Genomic DNA, 26,907 nt, shown 5'->3' on the forward strand with positions numbered 1-26,907 from the left:
AATAAGTGGAGATTAAACAACATATCAATAAAAAAATGACTGGGTCAAAGAAGAATAAAAGATGAGATCAAAAGATATATAGAAACAAACATAAAAGATAACACAACATATCAAAACTTCTGGGATGCAGCAAAAGCTGTAATAAGAGGGAAGTTTATATCACTACAGGCCTATCTCAAGAAACAAGAGAAATTCCAAGTAAGCAACCTAACATCACACCTAAAAAGACTAGAGAAAGAACAAAAGCAACCCAAAGTTAGCAGAAGAAAGGAAATAACAAAAATCAGAGCAGAATTAAATGAAATAGAGTACAAAAAGACTGTAGAAAAATTAATAAAAGAGATGGTTCTTTGAAAAGATTAATAAAATTGACAAACCCTTGGCTAGACTCACTAATGAAAAAAGGGAAAAGATCCATATAAACAAAATCACCAATAAGAGAGGAAAAATCATCACTGACATCACAGATATACAAAGGATCATACTAGAATATTATAAAAGCCTTCATGCCACCAAATTCAATAATCTAGAAGAAATGGATAAGTTCCTAGAAATATATAATCTTTCTAAACTAAATCATGAAGAACTGGAAAATCTAAATAGGCTGATCAGCAGTGAGAAAATTGAAACAACCATTAAAAACCTCCCAAAAAAACAAAAGGCTAGGACCAGATGGCTTCACCAGTGAATTCTACCAAACGTTCAAGGAATAATTAAAGCCTATTTGAAAACTCTTCCAAAAAAATTGAAGAAGAGGCAATACTTCCTAACACATTCTAGGATGCCAATATAACCCTAATACCAAAACCTGGCAAAAGATAACACACAAAAAAGAAAACAACAGACCAATATCCCTGATGAATAGAGATGCAAACATCCTAACCAAAATACTAGCTAATTGAATACAACAGTACATCCAAAAAATAATACATCATGATCAAGTGGGATTCATTACAAGGGCACAACGATGGTTCAATATTCTAAAATCAATCAATGTAATACACCACATTAACAAAAGAAAGGATAAAAATCATATGATCTTGTCAATAGATGCAGAAAAAGCATTTGAGAAGATACAACATCCATTTATGATTAAAACGTTCAATAAAATAAGAATAGAAGGATAGTACCTGAACTTAATAAAGGCCATATATGATAAACTCTCAGCCAATATCATGCTTAATTGTGAAAAACTAAAAACTTTTCCCCTAAGATTAGGAACAAGATAAGGATGTCCACCCTCACTGCTCTTACTCAACATCATACTGGAAGTACTAGCCAGAGCAATAAGGCAAGAGAAAGAAATAAAAGGCATCCAAATAGGGAAGGAAGAAATCAAATTGCCACCTTTTGTGGATGACATGATACTATATATAGAAAACCCTAAAGACCCCACCAAAAATACTACTGGAAACAATAAACAAATATAGTCAAGTTGCAGGATACAAAAATCACTGTACAAAAACCCATTGCCTTCCTGTATAGCAACAACAAAACTTCAGAAAAAGAAATGGAGAAAACAATTCCTTTTGCAATCACAACCAAAAGAATAAAACACCTAGGAATAAACTTAACAAAAAATTTGAAAGATCTATATACTGAAAATTACAAAACATTATTAAAAGAGATTGAAAAAGACACAACAAAATGGAAAAATATCCCTTGTTCATGGATTGGAAGAATCAACATAGTTAAAATGGTCATTTTACCTAAAGCAATATACAGATTTAATGCAATCCCCATCAAAATCCCAATGTCATTTGTCATTTTTTAAAGAAATATAAAGAGAACTCATCAGATTTGCATGGAACCACAAATGATCCAGAATAGTCAAAGCAATCCTGAAAAAAAAAAAAAAAAAAAAAAAAAAAAAAAAAAAAAAAAAAAAAAAAAGAACAAGGCTGGAGGTATCACGCTACCTGACTTCAAAATATATTACAGAATTTTGATAATCAAAACAGCATGGTATTGATAGAGAAACAGATACACAGATCAATGAAACAGAATAGAGAACCCAGCTATCCAATCACACATATATGGACAGATAATTTTTGACAAAGGAGCCAGAAATGCACATTGGAGTAGATAGTCTCTTCAATAAATGGTGCTGGGAAACCTGGAAAGCCACATGCAAATGAATGAAACTAGATTGCACTTTGTCCCCATGTACAAAAATTAATTCAAAATGAGTCAAAGACTTAGATATAAGACCCAAAACTATAAGTCACATAGAAAAAAATATAGGTACCAAACTTATGGACCTGGGTGGTAGAGAACATTTTATGGACTTGACCCCAAAGACAATGGAGGTAAAGGCAAAAATAAATGAAAGGGATTATATCAAACTGAAGAACTTCTGCACAGCAAAAGAAATGGACAACAAAACAAACAGGCAGCCAACCAGATGGTTGATATTTGCAAACAGCAACTCCAACAAAGGTTTAATTTCCAAAATATACAAAGAACTCATAAAACTCAACACCAGACAAATAAACAATCCAATCAAAAAGTGGGCAGAGGACCTGAAAATACATCTCTCCGAAGAAGACATACAAACAGCCAATAGATATATGAAAAGATGTTCAACCTCACTGGCAACCAGGGAAATGCAAATTAAAACTACAATGAGATACCACCTTACACCAGTTAGAGTGGCCATTATCAACAAGACCAGCAACAACAAGTGTTGGAGAGGTTGTGGAAAAAAGGAAACCCTCATTCACTGCTGGTAGGAATGTAGACTGGTGCAACCACTATGGAAAGTGATTCCTCAAAAAATTGAAAATAAAGCTACCATACGGCCCAACAATCCCACTCCTGGATATACACCTGAAAAACTTGAAATCATTTATACACAAAGACATATGAATCCCTATGTTCATTGTAGCATTATTCACGGTGGCCAAGAGTTGGAAACAGCCAAAGTGCCCTACAATAGAGGACTGGTTAAAGAAGATGTGGTATATATACACAATGGAGTACTACATGGCCATAAGAAAGGATGAAATAGCATCATTTACAATAACATGGATGGACCTTGAGAACATTATGCAAAGTGAAATATGTCAAACAGAGAAAGCTAAGAACTATATGATTTAACTCATATGTGCAATATAAAACTGAATTTTATGTACACAAACAGCAATGTGGTGGTTGCCAGAGGGAGGGGATGGGGGAAAAAGGACTCCTAATATGAGCTGACAAGATATTTGACGTTGGATGATGGGCACATGGTCCTATATACAGATTTTGTAAATTAGTAATCCATACATGTAACCTATATGTTCATGTAGACTAATGTCACCTGAATAACATTTAAAATAATAAAAAAGAAACTGTATAGTGTTATATTACTTATTTAACTTAAAAAATAAATTTATTTGCCACACCCTCTAGTTTGGTAACAATCATTTTATTCTTTATATCTGTGGTTCTGTTTCCCTTTGACTTTGTTCATTTTTTTAGATTCTACTTATATATGGTATTTGTCTTTCCTGTCTGACTTACTTCACATAGTCCCACCCGTGTTTCACAAATGGCAAGATTTTATTATATATATAACTAGAGGCCCAGTGAATGACATTCATGCACTGCAGGGGGAGGAGGGTCCCTCAGCCCAGCCTGCTCCCTCTCACAGTCCCAGGCTCTTGCAGTTGGGGACCCCTTGCTCCTTACTGCCCACCTGCAATGGAGGTGGGAGAGGATTCCACCACTGCTGCTGTGCTTGCCAGCTATGAGCCCAGCTTCAGAGCACACTGACCACCAAGGGGCAGCTCCTGCCTTGAGCATCTGCTTCCTGGTGGCCAGTGCGCATCATAGCAACCGGTCATTCTGCCGTTACGTCAATTTGCATATTAGGGTTTATTATAAAGGATTCTAATAGGTTTGTGTTAGCCATGTATCTGTTATTTACAGAATATTTTCTGAATTTTGGTTTTCTATTTGATTTGCTGCCCATAAATTTAAATTTTTATAGTTATCCAATATATTAATCTTTTTATTTTTTCTTTATAATTTTTAAAATTTAATTCAGATACAATATGATATTAGTTACACTAGTTCCAAGTGTATAATACAGTGATTCAACATTTTTATATCTGACAATGTAATCACCTCACTAATTCTAGTAGAGTGGAACCTCAGTTCTCAAACTTAATTTATTCTGTTCAAGAAGGGATTTGTTCAAAATCTGAATCATTTTTCCCCATTACAAATGATGTAAATTGAATTAATTTGTTCCAGACCCCCAAATGATTCTCTATTTTCACCTTTCTTATGTTACAGTACATGTCTAATGTACTATTTAATCTGTGCACAAACACTTCTTTTCTTAAACTTATTCAACAATCCCCTATTAGTCTTAAATGAATCACTTTCAGCACTCGTTGCAGGGGTATCTTTCAGGAAGATAGTATGCAACATATTTGCTTCTTCACATATCACTGCCTCTGAAATGCAGTCACCAGCTAACTGCTTTAATTTATCCAAATCAAAAACAGTTTTTCTACCTCTTCAGTTACTTGAGATTACTGTTTACTTCACATCCTTAGCAACTTCAGCACTGTTGATGGCCTCTTTATGTTTTAAAATCCTGCTACTCATCCATTTCACCAGCAACAAAAGCAAAAACAAACAAAAACACAAAAATATTCATAGAAAAACTTCCTGAAATGTTAACAGGCAAGATTTAGCTGTAAACTGACACATATAGTGCATTCTATCCTTTGTAGCCTGAGATGCTTTTTTTCATGCTGATGTATTAGCATGAAAGGGTTGTCAAGTGGAGAACCAAAGTTAACAGACATTTTTTCCATGAATAACTTGCTCAAGAAATGAATTGCTCAAGATGGGAGACTTTGGAAAACTGAGATTTGACTGTAATTATATATCATGGTGTAAACTTATCATAATATTACAGACCATATCCCCCTGTACCCATCCTACCATCCCCTCCCTCAGGTAACCATCCCTTTGTTCTCTGTTTCTATGATTCTGTTTTTGTTTTTTTATTTCACATATGTGAAATCATATGCTATTTGTCTTTTTCTATCAGACTTATTTCACTTAGCATAATACCCTCTAGATGAATCCATGCTGACACAAATGGCAAGATTTCATTATTTCTAATCGCTGTGTAATATTCCATTGTATATATCTATATCTATATGTATATCTATATGTATATCTATATCTATATCTATATCATCTATATCTATATCTACCTATATCTATATCATCTATATCTATATAAGACCTGGAACCATCGCAACCAAACAGACGACTGAACAGATGACCGAACAGGCTGAATGGGGCGACAAGGCCAACAGGGGGTTAGTGAGGGATGACCAAACGACTGAGCAGAAAGCTGTATGGGGTGACCAGTCTGGCAAGGGAATAGTGAGGGATGACCAGACCACTGAGCACCAGGCTGCATGGGGTGACCAGGCCGGGGGGGGGCAATGAGGGGTGACCAAACAGCCAAACAGCAGGCTGTGTGAGTTGACCAGGCTGTCAGAGGTGGGCAGTGAGGGGCGACCAGGCTGGTGGGGGGAGGGGGGAAGTTGGAGGCAACAAGGTTGGCACAGGGGGTGCAGTTAAGGGCTACCAGGCTGGCAGAGGGGGACAGTGAGGGGTGACCAGGCTGGCAGGAGGGGCAGTTGGGGGCAACCAGGTTGGCAGGGGGGAGTTGGGAGCTACCAGGAGGGAAAGCAGAGGCAGTTAGGGGTGATCAGGCTGGCAGGGGTCCAGTAGGGGCAATCAGGCAGGCAGTCAGGTGAGCAATTAGGATCCAGAGGTCCCAGATTGTAAGAGAGATGTCTAACTGCCGGTTTAGGCCCCATCCTCAGGATCGGGCCTAAATCGGCAGTTGGACATTCCCTGAGGGGTCCCGGATTGGAGTGGGTGCAGGCTGGACTGAGGGGACACCCCCCCTCCATGCACAAATTTTGTGCACCGGGCCTCTAGTGTAAAGATAGAGCTAGAGATAGAGCTAGAGAATGAGATAGAGATGATAGAGATAGAGATAGAGATAGAGGTAGAGATAGAGATAGAGATAGAGATAGATGATATAGATGTAGATATGCCACATTTTCATTATCCATTCACTTATTGATGGACACCTAGGTTGCTTCCATATCTTATCTATGCTATCAATCTTTTAAAAAAATTTTTTCTGAGTGTTGTATTATCCTGATAAAGATCTTCCTCCGTCAGATATCATAAAAATAAAATCTGCTGTATTTTCTGCTACTACTGAAATATGGAGTTTTGGGCTGCAGACTTCTCTTGGGTTCTTGTCAGATGAAGTTGAAGAATAAATTCGTGGACAAAAAGGCTTTTTTAATAAAAAATGTGTAAGTGCATTGGAGGCATATACAAATTCTGTTTAGAGAGGGGTCCCCAAAGAGGAATCCCTGGGAAGGGGTCCCCAAATAGGAAAAACCTATTCTTCCTCTAATGAAAATTTTTTTTAAAAAAATCTGTCTCCTGTCCCTTTGTCTCCAGTTTATATATGCTGCAGTTCTTTGTCTGAATCTAACCATTTCTAATTGGACCCTTCCGTTAATTTAGGACCCCTTGATATCCTCATTGGTCACTCTGCTACATAGTATCAGTTTCTAAGCTCAAAGCCCACGTGGTGCCCCACTTTTCTCTCCCCTTATCTTGCAACATTCCTTTATCCTCTGTGAAAATATGTTTCCCTCTTCCCAATATCTTTTGACTTTTCGTTATCCTCTATGAATGTACGTCTTCCTCCCCCCTTATCCTGTGGCATTTCTCTATCCTCTGTAAAAGTAAGATAAACATTTTGGCGTCTTGGAGCTATTTCTGCCCTCCGCATATGCATTCCTCTCACATGGACCCTCTTTATTTCCTGACTGCCTGTCCTGTCTCTAAAATTCCTTTCACTACTTTTATAATTTCAGGTTTATATCAACATGCTCAATCTATAGATATTTCATTTTATTAATTATTGTTGGTAGGTGTGGTAACAAATGACTACCCTAAGATGTTTATTCCCTACCTGGCCAGTGTGGCTCAGTGGATTGAACATTGCCACAAGCACCAAGAGGTCACTGGCTCAATTCCTGGTCAGGGCACATGGCTGGGTTTCAGGCTCAATTCTCAGTATGCAGGAAGCATGCAGTAGGCATCTGATTAATGTTTCTCTCTCATTGATGTGTCTCTCTCTCTCCCTCTCCCTTCCTTTAGCTGTTTTAAAAAAATAAAAATCAGTAAGAACATATTTTTTAAAAGATGATTTTACTCTGATCCTTGGAATCTATGATTATATTAGGTTACATGGCAAAAAAAGACTTTACAGATGTAATTAAATTTATAAATCTTATGCTAGGGATATTTTCCATATTATTTGATAGGCCCAATCCACTGGATAATCCATATCCTTTAAATATTACATAAAAGCAGGGAATCTTCTACAGATAGAATAAGAGCAATATTACAGAAAGGAAAGTTAGAGAGATTTCAAGAAGGGGAAGGATTTGGTGTGCTGTTATTGACTGTGATATGTACAGGCACACATTCAAGGAGTAAAAAGAAGACTCTAGAAGCTAAGGATGTCCACTAGTTGACATCCAGCCAACACCAAAAAGATACATCAGTGTTATGGCTTCAAGAAACTAGGTTCTGCCACTTAACTGAATGAAATTGGAAGCATATTGTTCCCAGAGAAACCTCATAAAAGTTTTGTAAGATGGAGAGCAGGTAACCTAGCTACTTATGCAAGACTCCTGACATACATATGAGTGAGATATTGTGTAGATGTTGTTTTGTGCCACTGGATTTGTGGTGATTTGTTATGAAATCCATAGAAAATTAATGTAGTATGTTTTAATTTTTTCATCTCATTATAGTAAAAAAAAAATCCCACTGCATTAATTTGGCTTTCCCTTTTATTTTAATTTTGATGTATTACATATTTTGATGTAAAAAGGAACTTTAGCCAAGACCATCTTTTTTTTTTTTTCTGGATCTATTCTTTTTTTTTTTTTTATTGCTTAAAGTATTACAAAGAGTATTACATATGTCTCCATTCCCTCCCTGCCCCTTGACAATCCCCTGGCCTCCCCTACCCCCCAGTGTCTTATGTCCATTGGTTATGCTTATATGCATGCATACAAGTCCTTTGGTTGATCTCTTACCCACCCAACTCCTGCCGTCCCACCCTCCCTGGCCTTGATGCTGTAGTTTGACAGTCTGTACGAGGCAGCTCTGCCTCTGTATCTATTTTTGTTCATAAGTTTATAATGGTCTTTATTATCCAGAAATGAGTGAGATCATGTGGTATTTTTCCTTCATTGACTGGCTTATTTCACTGAGCATAATGCTCTCCAGTTCAATCCATGCTGTTACAAATGGTAAGAATTCCTTCTTTTTTACAGCAGCATAGTATTCCATCGTGTAGATGTACCACTGCTTTCTAATACATTCATCTACTGATGGGCACTTAGGCTGTTTCCAGATCTTAGTTATGGTGAATTGTGCTGCTATGAACATAGGGGTGCATATATCCTTTCTGACTGGTGTTTCTGGTTTCTTGGGATATATTCCTAGAAGTGGGATCACAGGGTCAAATGGGAGTTCCATTTTTAGTTTTTTGAGGAAACTCCATACTGTCTTCCATAGGGGCTGCACAAGTCTGCATTCCCACCAGCAGTGCACAAGTGTTCCTTTTTCTCCACATCCTCTCCAGCACTTGTCGTTTGTTGATTTGTTGATGATAGCCAGTCTGACAGGTGTGAGATGGTACCTCATTGTTGTTTTGATTTGCATCTCTCGGATGATTAGTGACTTTGAGCATGTTTTCATATGTCTCTTGGCTTTCTGAATGTCCTCTTTTGAAAGGTGTCTATTTAGATCCTTTGCCCATTTTTTGATTGGATTGTTTATCTTCCTTTTGTTAAGTTGTATGAGTTCCCTATAAATTTTGGAGATTAGGCCCTTATCAGATATGACATTGGCAAATATGTTTTCCCACACAGTGGGTTTTCTTGTTGTTTTGTTGATGGTTTCTTTTGCTGTGCAGAAGCTTTTTATTTTGATGTAGTCCCATTTGTTTATTTTCTCTTTAGTTTCCAATGCCCTGGAGCTGTATTGGTGAAGAAATTGCTTTGGCATATTTCTGAGATTTTGTTGCCTTTGGATTCTTCTAGTATTTGTATGGTTTCCCGTCGTGCATTTAAGTCCTTTATCCATTTTGAGTTTATTTTTGTGTATGGTGTAAGTTGGTGGTCTAGTTTCATTTTCTTGCATGTATCTGTCCAATTTTCCCAACACCATTATTGAAGAGACTATCTTGGCTCCATTGTATGTTCTTGCCTCCTTTGTCAAATATTAATTGAGCGTATTGGTTGGGGCTGATTTCTGGGCTCTCTATTCTATTCCATTGACCTATATGTCTGTTCTTGTGTCAGTACCAGGCAGTTTTGAGAACAGTGGCTTTGTAATACAGCTTGATATCTGGTATTGAGATCCCACCTACTTTGTTCTTTCTCAGGATCACTGCAGTTATTCGGGGTCATTTTTTTATTCCAGATGAATTTTTGGAGAGTTCGTTCTAGGTCTGTGAAATATGCCATTGGTATTTTAATGGGAAGTGCGTTGAATTTATAGATTACTTTGGGCAGTATGGACATTTTAATGATGTTGATTCTACCAATCCGAGAACATGGTATGTTCTTCCATCTCTTTATGTCTTCCTCTATCTCTTTTTTCAACGTCCTGTAGTTTTCTGAGAAGAGGTCTTTTACCTCTTTAGGTAAGTTTATTCCTAGGTAGCTTAATTTTTTTGGTGCGATGGTAAATTTGATTGCTTTTTTAGTCTCTCTTTCTGCACATTCACTATTGGTGTGTAGAAATGCCATATATTTCTTGGCTTTAATTTTGTATCCTGCTACATTGCCGAATTCTTTTATTAAGCCTAATAGTTTATTGATGGAGTCTTTAGGGTTTTTTTAAGTATAATATCATGTCATCGGCAAATAAGGACAGTTTTACTTCTTCTTTTCCAATTTGGATGCCTTTTATTTCTTCTTCTTGTCTAATTGCAATGGCTAATACTTCCAGTACTATGTCGAACAGGAGTGGTGAGAGTGGGCATCCCTGTCTTGTTCCTGTTCTTAGGGCAAATGGTGTTAGTTTTTGTCCATTGAGTATGATGTTCGCTGTGGGTTTGTCATATATGGCTTTTATTATATTGAGGTATGATCCTTCAATTCCCACCTTGCTGAGAGTTTTTATCAAAAATGGGTGTTGAATTTTGTCAAATGCTTTTTCTGCATCAATTGATATGCCTATGTGGTTTTTTTCTTTCAATTTGTTTATGTGATGCATCATGTTTATTGATTTGTGGATATTGTACCATCCTTGCATCCCTGGGATAAATCCTAATTGGTCATGGTGTATGATCTTTCTGATGTACTGCTGGATCTGATTTGCCAAGATTTTGTTGAGGATTTTGGCATCTATGTTCAGGAGGGATATTGGCCAGTAATTCTCTTTCATTGTGTTGTCTTTACCTGGTTTTGGTATTAGGGTGATGCTGGCTTCATAGAATGAGCTTGGAAGTGTTCCTTCCTCTTGGATTTTTGTAGTAGTCTGAGGAGGATAGGTTTTAGTTCTTCCTTGAATGTTTGGTAAAACTCCCCTGTGAAGCCGTCTGGTCCTGGGTTTTTGTTTGCTGGAAGCTTTTTGATGACTGCTTCAATTTCTTCCATAGTTATTGGCCTACTGAGATTTTTAGATTCTTCCTGATTAAGTTTTGGAATGTTGTATTTTTCTAGGAATATGTCCATTTCCTCCAGGTTTTCTAGTTTGTTGGAGTAGAGTTGTCCGTAGTATTTTTTAACAATCATTTGTATTTCTGTGAGGTTCTGTTGTTATTTCGCCTCTATCATTTCTGATTTTGTTGATTTGGGTCCTTTCTCTTTGCTTCTTGGTGAGCCTGGCTAGCGGTTTGTCAATCTTGTTTATCCTTTCAAAGAACCAGCTCTTGGTTTCATTGATTTTCTGTATTGTTTTTTTGGTCTCTATGTCATTTATTTCTGCTCTAATCTTTATTATCTCCTTCATTCTGCTCACTCTGGGGTTTTCTTGTTGCTCTCTTTCTAATTCTTTGAGCTGTAGATTTAGATGATTTACTACCATTTTTTCTTGTTTTTTGAGATAGGCCTGTAGAGCTATAAACTTCCCTCTCAGGAATGCTTTCATTGCGTCCCAAAGGTTTTGGATTGTTGTGTTTTCACTGTCATTAGTTTCCAGGATGTTTTTAATTTCTTCTTTGATCTCATTGGTAACCCAATCAATATTTAATAACGTGCTATTCAGCTTCCAAGTGTTTGAGTATTTTGAGTTGTTTTTATTGTAGTTTATTTCTAATATTAAGGACTTGTGGACTGAGAAGATGCTTGGTATGATTTCAATCTTCTTGAATTGGGGGAGTCTTTGTTTGTGACCCAATATGTGGTCTATTTTTGAAGATGTCCCATAAGCACTTGAGATGAACGTATATTTTGTGGCTTTGGGGTGAAGTGTTCTGAAGATGTCAATTAAGTCCATCTGATCTAGTGAGTCATTTAGGATTGCTGTTTCTTTGCTGAGTTTTTGTCTAGCGGGTTTATCCAGTGATGTCAGTGGTGTATTGAAGTCCCCTACTATGATTGTATTGTTGTCGATATCTCCCCTGATATCTTCCAGGAGTTTTCTTATGTATGTGGGTGCTCCTGCATTTGGTGCATATATGTTTATCAGGGTTATATCCTCTTGTTGTATTGATCCCTTTAGTATTATGAAGTGGCCTTTCTTATCTCTTGTTATGGCCTTCACTTTGAGGTCTATTTTGTCTGATATAAGTATTGCTACCCCAACTTTTTTTTCATTTCCATTTGTCTGAAAGATATTTTTCCATCCCGTCACTTTCAGTCTGTGTGAGTCCCTTCTAATGAGGTGGGTCTCTTGTAGACAGCATATATATGGGTCATGTTTTTTTATCCATTCAGCCACTCGATGTCTTTTATTGGACCATTTATTCCATTTACGTTTAAAGTTATTATTGAAAAGTACTTGTTTGTAGCCATTTCTATTTTTTTGTGTGGCTGTTTTCTTTCTGAGCTTTTTAGTTCTTCTTTTTACACAAGTCCCTTTATCATTTCTTGCATTGCTGGCTTGGTGTTGATAAACTCCCTTAGCCTTTTTTTGTCTGCGAAGCTTCTTATTTCCCCTTCAATTTTGAATGATAGCCTTGCTGGATAGAGTATTCTTGGATTCAGTCCTTTGCTTTGCATCACTTCATCAATTTCTGTCCATTCTTTTCTGGCCTGATGTGTTTCTGTTGAGAAATCATTTGATAATCTGATGGGGGAACCTTTGTAGGTAACTCTCTGTTTCTCTCTTACAGCCTTTAAGATTCTGTCTTTGTCTTGTACATTTTCCATCGTTATTATGACGTGTCTTGGTTTGGGTCTTTTGGGGTTCATCTTGCTGGGACTCTCTGTACTTGTGTAACTTTTTTCTTCCCCCTATCTGGGAAGTTTTCTGACATTATTTCTTCAAATAGATTTTCCAATCCTTGCTTCTATTCTTGTCCTTCTTGCAGCCCTATAATGCGTATGTTACTTCATTTCATGTTGTCCCAAAGCTCCCTTAGCCTCTCCTCCTGCTTTTTAATTTTTTTCTCCAGTTGCTGTTCAGATTGAGCTTGTTTCTCTGCCTTATCTTCTAACTCACTAATTCGGTCCCCTGCTTCCTCTAGTCTGCTGTTGAAACTTTCCATGGTGTTTTTGATTTTAGCTATATCACTTTTCATTTCTTCCTGATTCTTGCATAGGTTGCTGATTTTCTCATCCATCCGGTGAATGAATTGTACAACCATTATTCTGAATTCTTTTTCTGTCATGTTGCATGCTTCAACTTCATTAATGTCCTCTCTTGGTGACTCCTCATTGTCTTTCCTCTGGGTGTTGTTTCGTCTCTTCATTCTGATTATCTCCCGATGGTTCAAACGTCGAGTTGCGTGGGCCTGGGCCGTGTGCAGTGGGAGCCTCCCACCACCCTAGTGTCACTGAAGAGCTCTGACACTAAGATGTGTGGTTGTGGTGGGTTGGTGGGAACCAGGCTCGCTCAGAGTCTGTGTTGTCAGCGCTCAATGTGGCCTCGTATGCGCCCTTAGAATCAGGGACCCTGCCTGCACCCTGCTGAAACAGAGACCCCCCCTAAAGCGTGTTGAAAACCAGAGCCCCCTAGCGTGTGCCAGGAGTCAGAGTTCCCCAGAATCCAGTATCAGATTCTCTGTTCCTTCGAGCGACCTTGCCTTGAGAATCAGGGTCCCTGTGTGCCCTGGCACCAGGAATTGGAGTCACTGGCTCTTAGTATGAATGCACAGGAAATCAGGATCTCAGGCGCAGGTGAAAAGAAACACAGTCAAGTCACTGGTGCTTGGCGCTGCCTCCTGCCCACAGAGTCGGGGTCCCTGGGCCTGTGATAAGTGGGACAAATTCCCGGTGTTTGCGTGATTGCTCCCAACCCAGGGCTCTGAAGCCAGCAGTGTGTGTAGGCTCAATTCCTGGGGTTCGCGCGTTTGCTCCCAGCCCAGGGCTCTGAAGCTGGCAGTGTGCATAGGATCAGTTCCAAGGTGCTCACGCACTTCCAGGCTAAAGTTCCTGGAGTTCTGAGGCCCTGGCAAGGGGTGGGTCTATCAGTTAGTTACTCTGGCGCTGCCCCAAGCCTGTGGGAAGGGGGGATGGTCTCTGTTACTCACAGATCTGCTGTGGGGATTTCTGAACTTTTGGTGTCTGCAGGTCTGTAGCTGTGGTCACAGGTCTCTGTCCCCAGTGGCTGCAGGGTCCTGGTTTGCGTCTGAGATCAGACTGGGTGGTGCTGAGGCCAGGATCCTAGTCTCAAGCATCTCTGTTTCCCAAGATGGCATGGTCCTAGCCAAGACCATCTTGAAACCAGTTGTGACTGCTAAATTTAGAACCTAAATACTAACTTTAATTGTGAAATAGTATTAAAGGAATTGTGATTGGAAAGTAATGTCAATATACTATTCTTACTCCTTTATGTTCTTTTGTTATCAGTGCATATAAATCCTTCATACCTAGTCTCAAAAATACTTCCAAAACAATACAACAATAAATAAAAGAGCAAATGCAAATTAGTAGCTGAGTTTTAGTGTAAAATCAGTCAACTTATTAAAAACTATATACATATATATGTAAATATATATCCTATCTAATAATAGACAAACATGGCAATTGACTGTACCTTCGCTATGCCTCCCATTGGCTAATCAGCATGATATGCAAATTAACCTCCAACAAAGATGGTGGCTAGTTTGCATACTGCAGGCAGGGTGGGACAGTGCTATCCACCAGCTTGCCGCCATCTGGGGCAGGCCAGCCACCTGGGACCCCATTGGCAGGTCCCGGGAGCAAGGAAGGCCCGCCCTAGGAGCACCAGCAGCCGGCCTGCCATGCCGCCTTGCCACCCCAGAACCCGATGGGCGGGTCCAGGGGTGGCAAGGCACGCCCGCCCCAGAAGCCCCAGAAGCTGGCCTGCCTTGCCGCCCCAGAAGCCCCAGCAGCCGGTCTGCCTTGCCACCCCAGAAGCCCCAGCAGCCGGCCTGCCTTGCTGCTCCGGGACCCGATTGGCGGGTCCTGGGGAGGCAAGGCATGTCCACCCCAGAAGCCCCAGAAGCTGCCTAATATGGTAGTAACTCTATCAGTATGCACTCTGAAAGTCAGTGGCATAAATGCACCAATTAAAAGACAGATTATGAGGGTGAATCAAAAACAAAACCCACTTTAAATATAAAGACACATATAGATTAATAGTAAATGAATTAAGCTGCAGCCTGTTTTGCTCAGTGGATAGAGCATTAACCCATGGACTGAAGGGTCCCAGGTTCAATTCCAGTCAAGTGCATGTACCTCAGTTGCTGGCTTGAACTCCAGTCCCTCTCAAAGCATGTGCAGGAGGCAACCAATCAATGTGTCTCTCCCTTTCCCTTCACTCTCTCTAAAATTCAATGGAAAAATATCCTTGGGTGAAAATTAACAAGAACAAAGTAAATGGATTAAGTAACATTAAAGAGATTATAAGAAAAATATATTCCAAATTTTGTTAGTTGTACAATGGTTATGTTTAAATTATTAACACCTAAGAAATTGGGTGAAGGGTACATATAATATGCTGTACTATTTTATAGTTTTTTTTACACGTATGAGGTTATTTTAAATTAAAATATTAAAAAATTAAAAATTAATAAAATATTAATTGAAATGTATCTGCATTAAATGAAAACTCTCCTAATTGCTTCTAGCATAATTTATTAAATTGTGCTAAAATTTACAAGGGTTCAATTAAAAAAAATCTTAATTCTAAATGATATAATAGAAAATATATAATAGTGCAGTTATAAGCACTTAACTGAAAATAAAAATTTAAAGAAGTGAATTTAAAGATGGGATTAGTCAAAGAAAATATATGCACAACCCATGGACACAAACAGTATGGTAATGGCCAGAGAGAAGTGGGGGGCAAGAGCTGGGTAGAGGGGGCAAAGGGGGGAAAATAAGGACATCCTATCTAATAATAGACAAACATGGTAATTAACCATACCTCCGCTACGCTTCCCATTGGCTAATCAGCAGGATATGCAAATTAACTGCCAACAAAGATGGCGGCCGGCAGCCTCGCAGCTGAAGTGAACATGAGGCTTGCTTGCTCCAGTGATGGAGGAAGCCAAGTTTCCCTGCCTGCCACAGCCCAGCTCTGAGCTCCAGTCTAAGCAACAATGTTGCAATTATAGGAACTAAACAAACCCCAGGTACCTGCTTTCAGCCAGCCGGGGCCTCAGAGCTTAGAGAGCCAGTGATGGCAACAGAATTTCAATTATAGAAGCTAAACAAACCCAGATACCTGCTTTCAGCTAGCCACGGCCTCAGAGCTGGAGCCAGCTCTCATCTCCAGTGACAGCTATAGAAGGTAAATAAATCCCAGAATAAAAAATAAAAAAAAGAGGCTGGGAGCTTCAGTCTCCCACCAGCCTGAAAACGTCCCTCAGCCCCTCACCCAGACTGGCCAGGCACCCCAGTGGGGACCCCCACCTTGAAGGGGGTGTGACCAGCTGCAAACAGTCATCATCCCCTCATCCAGCCTGGCCAGGCACCCAAGCGGGACCCCCACCCTGAAGAGGGTGTGACCAGCTGCAAACAGCCATCATCCCCTCACCCAGGCTGGCCAGGCACCCAAGCGGGACCCCCACCCTGATCCGGGACACCCTTCAGGGCAAACCAGCCGGACCCCACCTGTGCACCAGGCCTCTATCCTATATAGTAAAAGGGTAACATGGAAACTGACCTTAACAGCAGAAAGACTGGGAATGACTGGTCACTATGACACACACTGACCATTAGGGGGAAGACTCTCAATGCAGGAGCTGTCCCCTGGTGGTCAGTGCGCTCTCACAAGGGGGAGCTCTGCTCAGCCACAAGCCAGGCTGATGGCTGCCAGTACAGCGGTGGTGGTGGGAGCCTCTCCTGCCTCCTCAGCTTCGCTAAGAATGTCTGACTGCAGCTTAAGTCTGCTCCCCGCTGGCAAATGGACATCCCCTGAGGGCTGCCAGGCTGCCAGAAGGATGTCTGATTGCCATCTTAAGCCTAAGCCAGCAGGTGGTCATCCCCCAAGGGATCCCAGACTGCGAGAGGGCACAGGCCAGGCTGAGGGACCTCCTACCCCCGAGTGCACATATTTTTGTGCACCGGGCCTCTAATCCTATATAATAATAATAAAAGGCTAATATGCACATTGACTGAATGGCAGAATGACCGGTTGCTATGATGTGCACTGGCCACCAGGGGGCAGACACTCAATGTAGGATCTACCCCCTCGTGGTCAGTGCACTTCCATATGGGGAGTGCCACTCAGCCAGAAGCTGGCTCATGCCTGGCCAATGCAGTGGTGGTGGCAGGAGCCTCTCCCACCTCCATGGCAGCACTAAGAATGTCCAACTAACGGTTTAGACCTGATCCCTTCGGGGCCTAAGCCTTTAGTCAGGCATCCCCCGAGGGCTCCCTGGCTGCCAGAAGGATGTCTGACTGTAAGCTTAGGCCTGATCCCCTGGGGAGTGGGCCTAAGTCGACAGGTGGACATCCCCCAAGGGATCCTGGACTGTGAATGGGCACAGGCTGGGCTGAGGGACCACCCCCCCCCCCCCGAGTGCACAAATTTTTGTTTACCAGGCCTCTAGTATATATATCTATATATATCTATATCTATATCTATCTATCTATCTATCTATCTATCTATCTATCTATCTATATGTATATATGAATTGGCTCTACCTATATACGTGAATTTTGTAAAACTGAGTATAAGATATTTTGACAAACATTCTGAGGAAATATACTTATAGTTAACACATTGTTTGCGGGTAGTTTTTATCGCGTGCTAACAGATGACACAGTCCATTTTTGCTAATTTTTTGCGCAAATGGCAACCTTCAGTAAAATTACGATAACTTTAGTTTACATATTTATACGTTACCCGCATTCTACCACTAGTCTATAAAAAATGTATTAATATGTGTCCCGCACTCTACTACACTGGTAGAACGTATAAATATGTAAAACGTATAAATATGTTTCCCGCATACAATGTGTTAATTGGAAATTCACCATAATATTTTTAGACCAAAAATGACCACAGTTTATGTGGAAAGCTTCTCCATAGCAATTTTTTGCACAAAGCAGAATAATCCAAATAAAAAATAATTTGTACTCAAATAGAAAAAAACAAAGATAGCACTAATAAATTAGCTATAAGTTATGGGTTAAAAAAATTAGATCTTTGAATATTAAGAGTTCAGGGGTTCTTGTTCCAGCATCAAAAATGGTTCAGGAATGTGGAGAAGGGGCTGTGCACAGATTAAATAGGAATCCAGAGACTAATAAAGAATCCCGAGACAAAATATAATTTTGAAAGGCACTGGGGGTCAGAGGAGCTTAGCTAAAGGAGCTAAGTTCTAAGATCTTAAGTCTAAGGTATTAGATTCTCTCCATCCCCAGGACCCCATGCTTTTTATTAACACAACTTGTCCTGAGGTGAGGCAGAGATATACACTTCAAAGGGTCAGGGTTTGGTACAGAGTCCATTGTCAGAATGTAAGAATTAGCCTACGCTGTTCAGGTGTTTGGCCAGTAGGAGGCAGTAACATGTAGATTAAGATGCCCTTTAACTGTCTGGCAGTCACAATCAATTTAATGTATCCTATTCAGGTTTGGGGAAATGCCTTCAAGCCATTCCCAGATGCAGCCCTGCTGTCATGCTGGAATTGGTCTCCAGCATAAGAGATACATGTTACATTTCATTGAATGATATTTTTCCTTTTTACTTAAAAAGATGGAAGCTTTAGTTAGTGTCTTTAAATATGTTGAGTGAAATAAAAAGTTTTGTGGAATAAAAAGTAGAAATTGGTATTAAATAAATATGTGTAAACTGAGACATTCCTCCATGAGACTTGATTTTTATGAGCTGAAAATTTGATATATGAATATGATTATACTGGCAGAATTCTGGCCCAAACTTTCAATTAATTGATGTTTATCTCATAGACCTTCTCAATTTTAAACATTAGTTTCCATTAATTTAGGTACATTGACACTTCAGAGTGTCCAAGTCCACTTTTGTTTAATAAATACTCATTGTAAAGAAAAGCCCGTCAAACCATCTATTTTGTGTCATAAGGGCAGCAATGGTTATTTGAAAACAGTTGCCCACTTTAACTGATTGTATTTTATGAAAGTTATGAATAAATATAATATTTTTCTTTAGTTATTTGTTTGACAGTGTTACTGTAATTTAACGCATCTTATTTGTGGCCTCCACAATTGAGATGTAAAATTTTTCTCAATTTAATTTTAAAAGCATCATGCCTGATTTTAAGAGATCTCTTTCATTCATATTTGAACAAAGTCTATTCCATTATTCCTAAAAAAGTTTTCTCAAATATGCCAAACCTTTTTCTGTATTCTGGTTTCTACTGAGAGGATACTATTGGTTCTCAGAGATAAAATCCCAGCTTTCATACATGACAGCTAATTTAATGCATAGTAAAATAACTACTGTGACTACTCATTTATTTCCTAAGTATAACCATAAAAATATTCTGTGACAGACTCATATCAGAGAAATATGTAATTTTATTGATAAATATTCCAAAGATTATTAAACCAATATGTGCATGTATGTCTCACCTCAAATAAGATTAAGAAAACTTGCTTACTTTGTTTGCTCTGTATTACTTTAGTCTCATAAATTCATAATAATGATTCAGAAATGTTTTATGCATGAAAACTCACTTAGTTTCTAAGTGAAAGGAAGAAAACTTTGAAGAGCAATCAGAGATGACAGAATATTGTTTAAAAGCTATTATATCGTCAGACACATCTTTGTGGGAACAATGTGTTGCAAGATAACTAAATTACTGAAAGCATATAATAAGCGACATAAAAATAGATATTTAGAGTCATATTTTTTTAGTTTTATACACAGAAGTTCTAAGTTACCTTATCCCATGCTTTTAAATATATTTCTCTATGAAATTATCTTTATTTAAAAATGTTTTCCCACAATTTCTTTCATAATAGACTGCAAAAACTTTACTATTTACTGTAAATATTTCTCTACAATGCACTAAGTAATATTGCAATGTAGAGATGTTTGAAAAGCCTGAGACTCAATCATAGATATAACACATAAGATTTAATTGAGATCACATATGAGAAAGCAGAAGCAAAATTATAATATCTATTTTGTTTGACATGAATATTTAAAAATATTTTAAGTATTCTTTAAAAAGTTATGTAACTGAAATTTGAAGATTGTTGTAATTGAACACCTTGAGAACCACTTAGATTACCACATAGAAGCATAGGTTCCAATGTTTTATTCTACTGCTGATTAATCTTGAATTATATCACAGTTCTGGCTCTCAGGGACAGACGAGTTATTTTAATGGATTCTACATTCACCTGGAAAATGCTTATAGCTAGAAATAGCCAGCTTAGTTTTCATGGATTAGAGAGTATTGCAGTGTGGTTGCAACAAAATTAATATTTATTTCCTAATGTGCATATCTCTGTTTTTTAGATTAAACTGATGTATTTGGTTTACATGTGCAGCTTAAAAATGTAATTTAGAATTTTCTGTTCCTAGTGTCTCAGTGAAATAACACTGGCTGTCAAGATAAATTTAGACTTTTGTTTGCTGTTACAGTATTGTATGTTTACCCTTAATCCTAAATGACAGCCTGAGAAAAAAGTGAGAAGAAAAAGAAGCTTTGTCAGACTGTGCAGAGGTATTGTAATCCATTAGACATCAAGGTTTCATAATTTATATTTCAGTGTAAATTACTAATGTGTATATTTTGTCTTCATATCATAAATCAAGTTTAGAATTAAAGCAGACTCACAAGAAAGAGAAAAGTCTAAGTATCAAGAATAACTCCTAACAGTTAAGGTACTTTGATAATTAGAGTAAAACATGTTGATCTTTTTTTCTGTATTGGTTTTATTTATTTTTTATTTTTTTACTGATTAAGGTATTACATATGAGTCCTTATCCCCCCATTGCCCCCCCTCCCCGGCTCATGCCTCACGTCCCTGGTGTCTGTGTCCATTGGTTATTCCTATATGTATGCATACAAGTCCTTTGGTTGATCTCTCCCCCTTACCCCCACCCTCCCCTACCTTCCCTCTGAGTTTTGATGGCCTGATTGATGCTTCTCTGTCTCTGGATCGGTTTTTGTTCATCAGTTTATGTTGTTCATTATATTCCACAAATGAGTGAGATCATGTGATATTTATCTTTCTCTGACTGGCTTATTTCGCTTAGCATAATGCTCTTGAGGTCCATCCATGTTGTTGCAAATGGTAAGAATTCCTCCTTTTTTACCGCAGCATAGTATTCCATGTGTAGATGTACCACAGTTTTCTAATCCACTCATCTGCTGATGGGCACTTAGGCTGTTTCCAAATCTTAGCTATGGTAAATCGTGCTGCTATGAACATAGGGGTGCATATATCCTTTCTGATTGGTGTTTCTAGTTTCTTGGGATATATTCTTAGAAGTGAGATTACTGGGTCAAATGGGAGTTCCATTTTTAGTTTTTTGAGGAAACTCCATACTGTTCTCCACAGTGGCTGCACCAATCTGCATTCTCACCAGCAGTTCTTAAAACATATTGTTCTTAAAAGAAATGTGTATAACCTGTGATGTGTAACTTGGGTTTTTAAAAGGTCTTCTCTTTTTATACTCCACCTATTCTGCATTCCCTCTTGGAGTTCTGATGACTGAAAAAGAGATTAATTAATAAACAGATTAGCATTAAAAGGCAGCTAACATAGCCATGTGTCATAGCTCAGGGGTTTGGAGAACTCAAGTGTAGTATCATATCATGTTGCCAAAAAGAAGAATAGAACAAAAGGATTTCAGCAGCAATTCTGGTTAGTTAAGTATCTCTTAAAAGGCACATAAAAATGTAAAACTAACCTTTTATTTAAAATCAGTCTGTCATGGATGATATATTGTTTTGTAGGCTAACTTTTTCTGATTTGATATATACACAATGCTATAGAATGTACAGTTTATTTAAAAAATAGTTGTATTTTACATAGAGTATCTTTGGCTCATTTCAAATAAAATTGTTTCATCTTTAGTGTCAAAAGCACTTAAAAAACATAATTAAATAATAAATAATTTTACTACTGAATACATGATTCTGACCACAATATTTACATCAATATAAAGTGGGTGTTAATAGAAAGAGGACTTAGAGATAATATTTGATATTGGTACTTATTTTTGACTAATTCAAACTTTTATAAGCTGATGAAATTTGGCACATGAAAATCTTCTACAGCAAATGTGAATTTTCACAAATTTGAACTGACTAGAAATAATGCTAGGCCAGTGTAAATTTCTGTAAAGCAAGATACCTATATGTGCATATGTGGATGTATAAAATATTGAGTATCCATAAGTTATATACTTATTTGGATTATTAATTCAATAAGAAATTAAAGTATTAAGTGCCTACTGTCTACCAGACACTATTCTGAAGCAAAAGTTTTATTTGTATCAAGATACACAAATTCCCCCAGCATCATGGAACTTACATTTTAGTGAAGGAGTCAGATAATCACAAACAAATATATAATACTAGAGGCCCAGTGCATGAAATTCATGCACAGAGGGGGATTCCCTCAGCTGAGCTTGAACCCTCTCATAATCTGGGAACCCTTGGCAGTCAGACATCCTTTTTGCAATCCTTCTCACTGTCTCCTAACCATTCACCTGCCTGCATTCCTCATGGCCCCTAACCACTCTGCATGCCTGCATGATCACCCCTAACCACCTCTGCCTCGGTCCCCGCAGCTTTGGCTTCATCTGGAAGGATGTCTGGAATGACATCCGGAATAACATCTGGAAGGTTGTTCGGCTGCCTGGTCTAATTAAGATATTATGCTTTTATTATTATAGATAGTTTATGGTAATAATGTATTTACTATACAGCAAGTAAATAATGTGAGTAACTAAAGAATGAAAGTGGTCATATTATACACAGGAAGATAATGAAAGGCCTCTATAGGGAAGTAATACTTGCTATACAGAGACCTGAGTAAAGTGAGAGAGTGATATGGAAAGTAAAACAAAAATTGATGAAGCTACTACAGGCTTGGCATGCACAAATAATATTAATGTGTTTTATATAATGTAGTTTATATGAATATGAATGATATAAAAATATTTAAAATATTTTATTCCCCTAGAACATTTAAAAATTGTCTCAACAATCATGTTTATATACGCAATTTGTTAGTCTTTTTTTATGACTAACATAGGACAAAAAAAATACTAAATTGTATTTAAATGTTGTTTCCATTAAATGTTTTCTATTTCTTCTATAATCACGGATTATGGATATTGAAAGGGACCTTTGGGATTTTAGAGATAATTTAGCCTACTCTCCTCTTTTCATAGAAGTGAGCTCAGATAATATATAATTAATATATTAATTATATTAATAAATTAATATAATTAATGATATAAATATTTCTGTAGTGTTGTAGTACTGTGTGTGAGTTCTTGCCCTTGTTTTGAATGCTGCTTATTCTGGTCAAGCTTTTCACACTGTGTATCATGAACTTTGTCTTAGTTTGCAGAAATAATTTTGAATGTAATTCAGTTTCTATTTGTGACTCTGTCACTGTTCCTAAATGAATTAGGAATATCTCTTTTAGCAAAATCCCAAACCTCCTCTGAACTTTTGTGGAGCTTATTAAAAACAGTATGTTATCTTTGACTCAGGAAATTTAATCCTATTGCAATGTGATGCCCTGGTAGTGGATCTTCATGCCACACCATAGGAAGTCGGACTTCAGGCAGATATTATGTCTTTTCTCTTCCTTTTGCATGTGCATTCTTCCTTCAGATACAGGTCTAAGTTTTTCTAGTTTATAGAGTATTTTTGTAAAATATTCCTATAAAATTTCTATGTGTCTTCATGTGTTATGCACATTTTCCCAAATGACATCTTAAGGATGCCCTACCTTAATGTGTAAAACTTGTGATTATGATGAGACAATTGCCCTTAACATAGGAGGATTACACTGCATAATCTAGGTTGGCCGAGATTATCACATGATCCCTTAAAATAAGAGAGCTTTCTCAGGTTGGTGGCAGAAGGAAAAGATGCCAGAAAGATTTAAAGTATTAGTGAGATTCAACACATAATTTCTTGTTTGAAAATGAGGGTGGGTAGCTGTTTAAGAAGAAATGTGAGCAGCATTAAGGAGCTGAGTGAGTTTTCAGGCTGACAGCCAACAAGAGAAAAGAATGTCCATTCTATAACTACAAGGAACTGAATTTTGCTAACATTCAAAGTGATTTCTTTCCAGAGCCTCTGTATAAGAAGTATGCCAGATTGACACCTTGAATTGAAGTTTGTAATACCATGAGAACAGAAGCCAATCACACTTCACCAGACTTATGACCTAGAGAACTGTGAAATATTAAATGGGTATTGTTTTAAGTGGCTAAATTTTTGTTAATTTGCTACACAGCAATAGGAAATTAATATATTTCTCAAAGTAAGGCTACTTTGCACTAAAATCAGTATATGTATATCTTGAAGACTGGCAACATAAATATTTGTTGAGCAAGCACAGTACACTAGATACTCTCAAATAAATACTTCAAATTTCCTAAACATGGCCACAGTATTTCTGTTATGCTCAGAGAGAGAGAGATAGAAACAACAGTAGATGCTGTGTAGTACTATCTGATAGGATATCATATTGGTGGTGCAGCTAGAAGCCATTATTTAAATATTTTCAACTTGAAATGTATACTTGTCACTTTGGTATGATACTTGTTTATTTTTTAAAATTTTAGCATTGTTTTATTTCTGCTAACAATTTGGTTTTTCTTCTAGGTTAATTACTTGTTGCCACATAGAATGGCTTCTAAAGTAGAGGATATTTTAGTTCTTTGCAAATTTGAAAGGTATCTCTGAGCTTACCTGTTTTATCCTTGGACAATATGTAGGAATTGACATAAATTGTATTTAATAAATCCTGCATTTCTACTTCTCATTTGCCAATCTTTTCTCTACTGAACCACCAGTCTTAAAAAAAAAGAGGAAGTACTTGGTATTCCAAAGTGATATCATGTTCTCCAGCTGCTGTAGTTTGTTTCCTCGAAATAGTCATGCTCTGCCTGGCCGGTGTGTCTCAGTGATTGAGTGTTGACCAATGAACCGGGAGGTCATGGTTCGATTCCTGGTCAGGGCACGTGTCCAGGTTGTAGGCTAGACCCCCAGTAGAGGAATGCAGGAGGCAACTGATCAATGATTATCTCTCATCTCTCTCTCCTTTCCTGTCTGAAATCAATAAAAATATATTTAAAAGGAAAAAAAAATAATGCCCTGGCTGGTGTTCCTAAATGGTTAGAGCAGTGTCACCCAATGCATTTAATTAAAAAAAGAAACAAAGAAATCCTCATCACCAATGTGATGCTATTAAGAGTTGGGGCCTTTGGAGGTGATTAGGTCCTGAGGGGAGTGTGTTCATGAATGCTATTTAGTGCCCTTGTAAAGAAGACCCAAGAGGGCTCCCTTGTCTCTACCATAATGTAAGAATACAGCAAGGAGACAGCTATCTATGAACCTGGAAGCAGATTCTGATTAGTTATCAAATCTGCCAACACCTTTATTTTGGACTTTCAAGCCTCCAGAACTGTGAAATATAAATTTATGTTGTTTTTTATCGCAGCCCTAACAGAGTAAGACACTGGTGAATAAATAATGCCTTACGAAGATTCTTAGGATGTATTTACTCAGAAAATACAAATGTAAATAAATATCTGGATCATTTCTCTTTTGTACAATAAGAAGAGTTTTCTTTGAAGATGAGCATTTTCTTCAACTTCAACTAAACATCAAAATATATTAATGTTGGTAATTTCAGTTTCAATTGATGGAAAACTTGCTCCTAGTGTTTTAACTAATTTTAACTGAATTTCAGTTGACAGTGTGAAACTCTTAAACTAAATTGCTTGAGGACCCTTAACGTTTAAGTGGTCTAATTTATATATCTCATTCTGGCAGAGTTCTATACTCAAATTCATTTGGAATTAAGTTGATGACACTTTTATTATTTTCGTGTACAAAATGTGTATAACAGTCTCATTTCTCATTTAAATGTTTTGCATTGTGTACATTCTGAATGTGTATCCTATCTAATAAAGAGGTAATATGCAAATTAACTATCACTCCAACACACAAGATGGCCTCCCCCATGTGGTCAAAGATGGCCACCACAAGATGGCCGGCAGGGGAGGGCAGTTGTGGGCGATCAGGCCAGCAGGGGAAGGCAGTTGGAAGGGAACAGGTCTGAAGGGGAGGGCAGTTGGGGGTGACCTGGCCTGCAGGGAAGGGCAGTTAGGGATGACCAGGGTGGCAAGGGAGGGAAATTAGGGGTGACCAGGCTGGCAGGGGAGGGGAGTTAGGGGTGACCAAGCCGGCAGGGGAGGGCAGTTAGGGGCAATCAGGCTGGCAGGGGAGTGGTTAAGGGGTGATAAGACTGGCAGGCAGAAGCGGTTAGGGGCAATCACACAGGCAGGCAGGCAAGCAGTTGGGAGCCAGCAGTCCTGGATTGTGAGAAAGATACAAGGGGTCCCAGATTGGAGAGGGTGCAAGCTGGGCTGAGGGACACACCCCCGTCTTGTGCACCAATTTCATGCATCGGGCCTCTAGTATATAATAAAAGCATATAGATAACTATAATCCATTGAACAATACCTGATTAACCATGGCAATTAGCAAAAATACTAATAAAATATTTTCTATTTCCAAAGTTTTATAACAAATTGAATAATGGGTAAAATTAGCATAGTAGTTTATTCCATCACAAATTATTAAAAACATATCTATTATTGAACATTTGAAAAACACTATTGGTGCCCTAACCAGTTTGGCTCAGTGGATAGAGCGTCGGCCTGCGGACTCAAGGGTCCCAGGTTTGATTCTGGCCAAGGGCATGTACCTTGGTTGTGGGCACATACCCAGTGGGGAATGTGCAGGAGGCAGCTCATTGATATTTCTCTCTCATCAATGTTTCTAACTCTCTATCCCTCTCCCTTCCTCTCTGTAAAAAATCAATAAAATATATTTTTTAAAAAACCACTATTCTCTTCCAAAATTATAAGTTAAGGAAAAGACTCACATTGAATTAAATTTCCCCACAGCCCAACCTGGCCTGATCTTGCCCCCAATGGCCCTACCCTGCCGGTCTGATATCACCCTGAATTACCCTCCCCTGTTGACCTGGT

This window comes from Myotis nattereri, assembly GCF_964212035.1.
Source record: "Myotis nattereri genome assembly, chromosome: X".
NCBI lineage: Eukaryota > Metazoa > Chordata > Mammalia > Chiroptera > Vespertilionidae > Myotis > Myotis nattereri.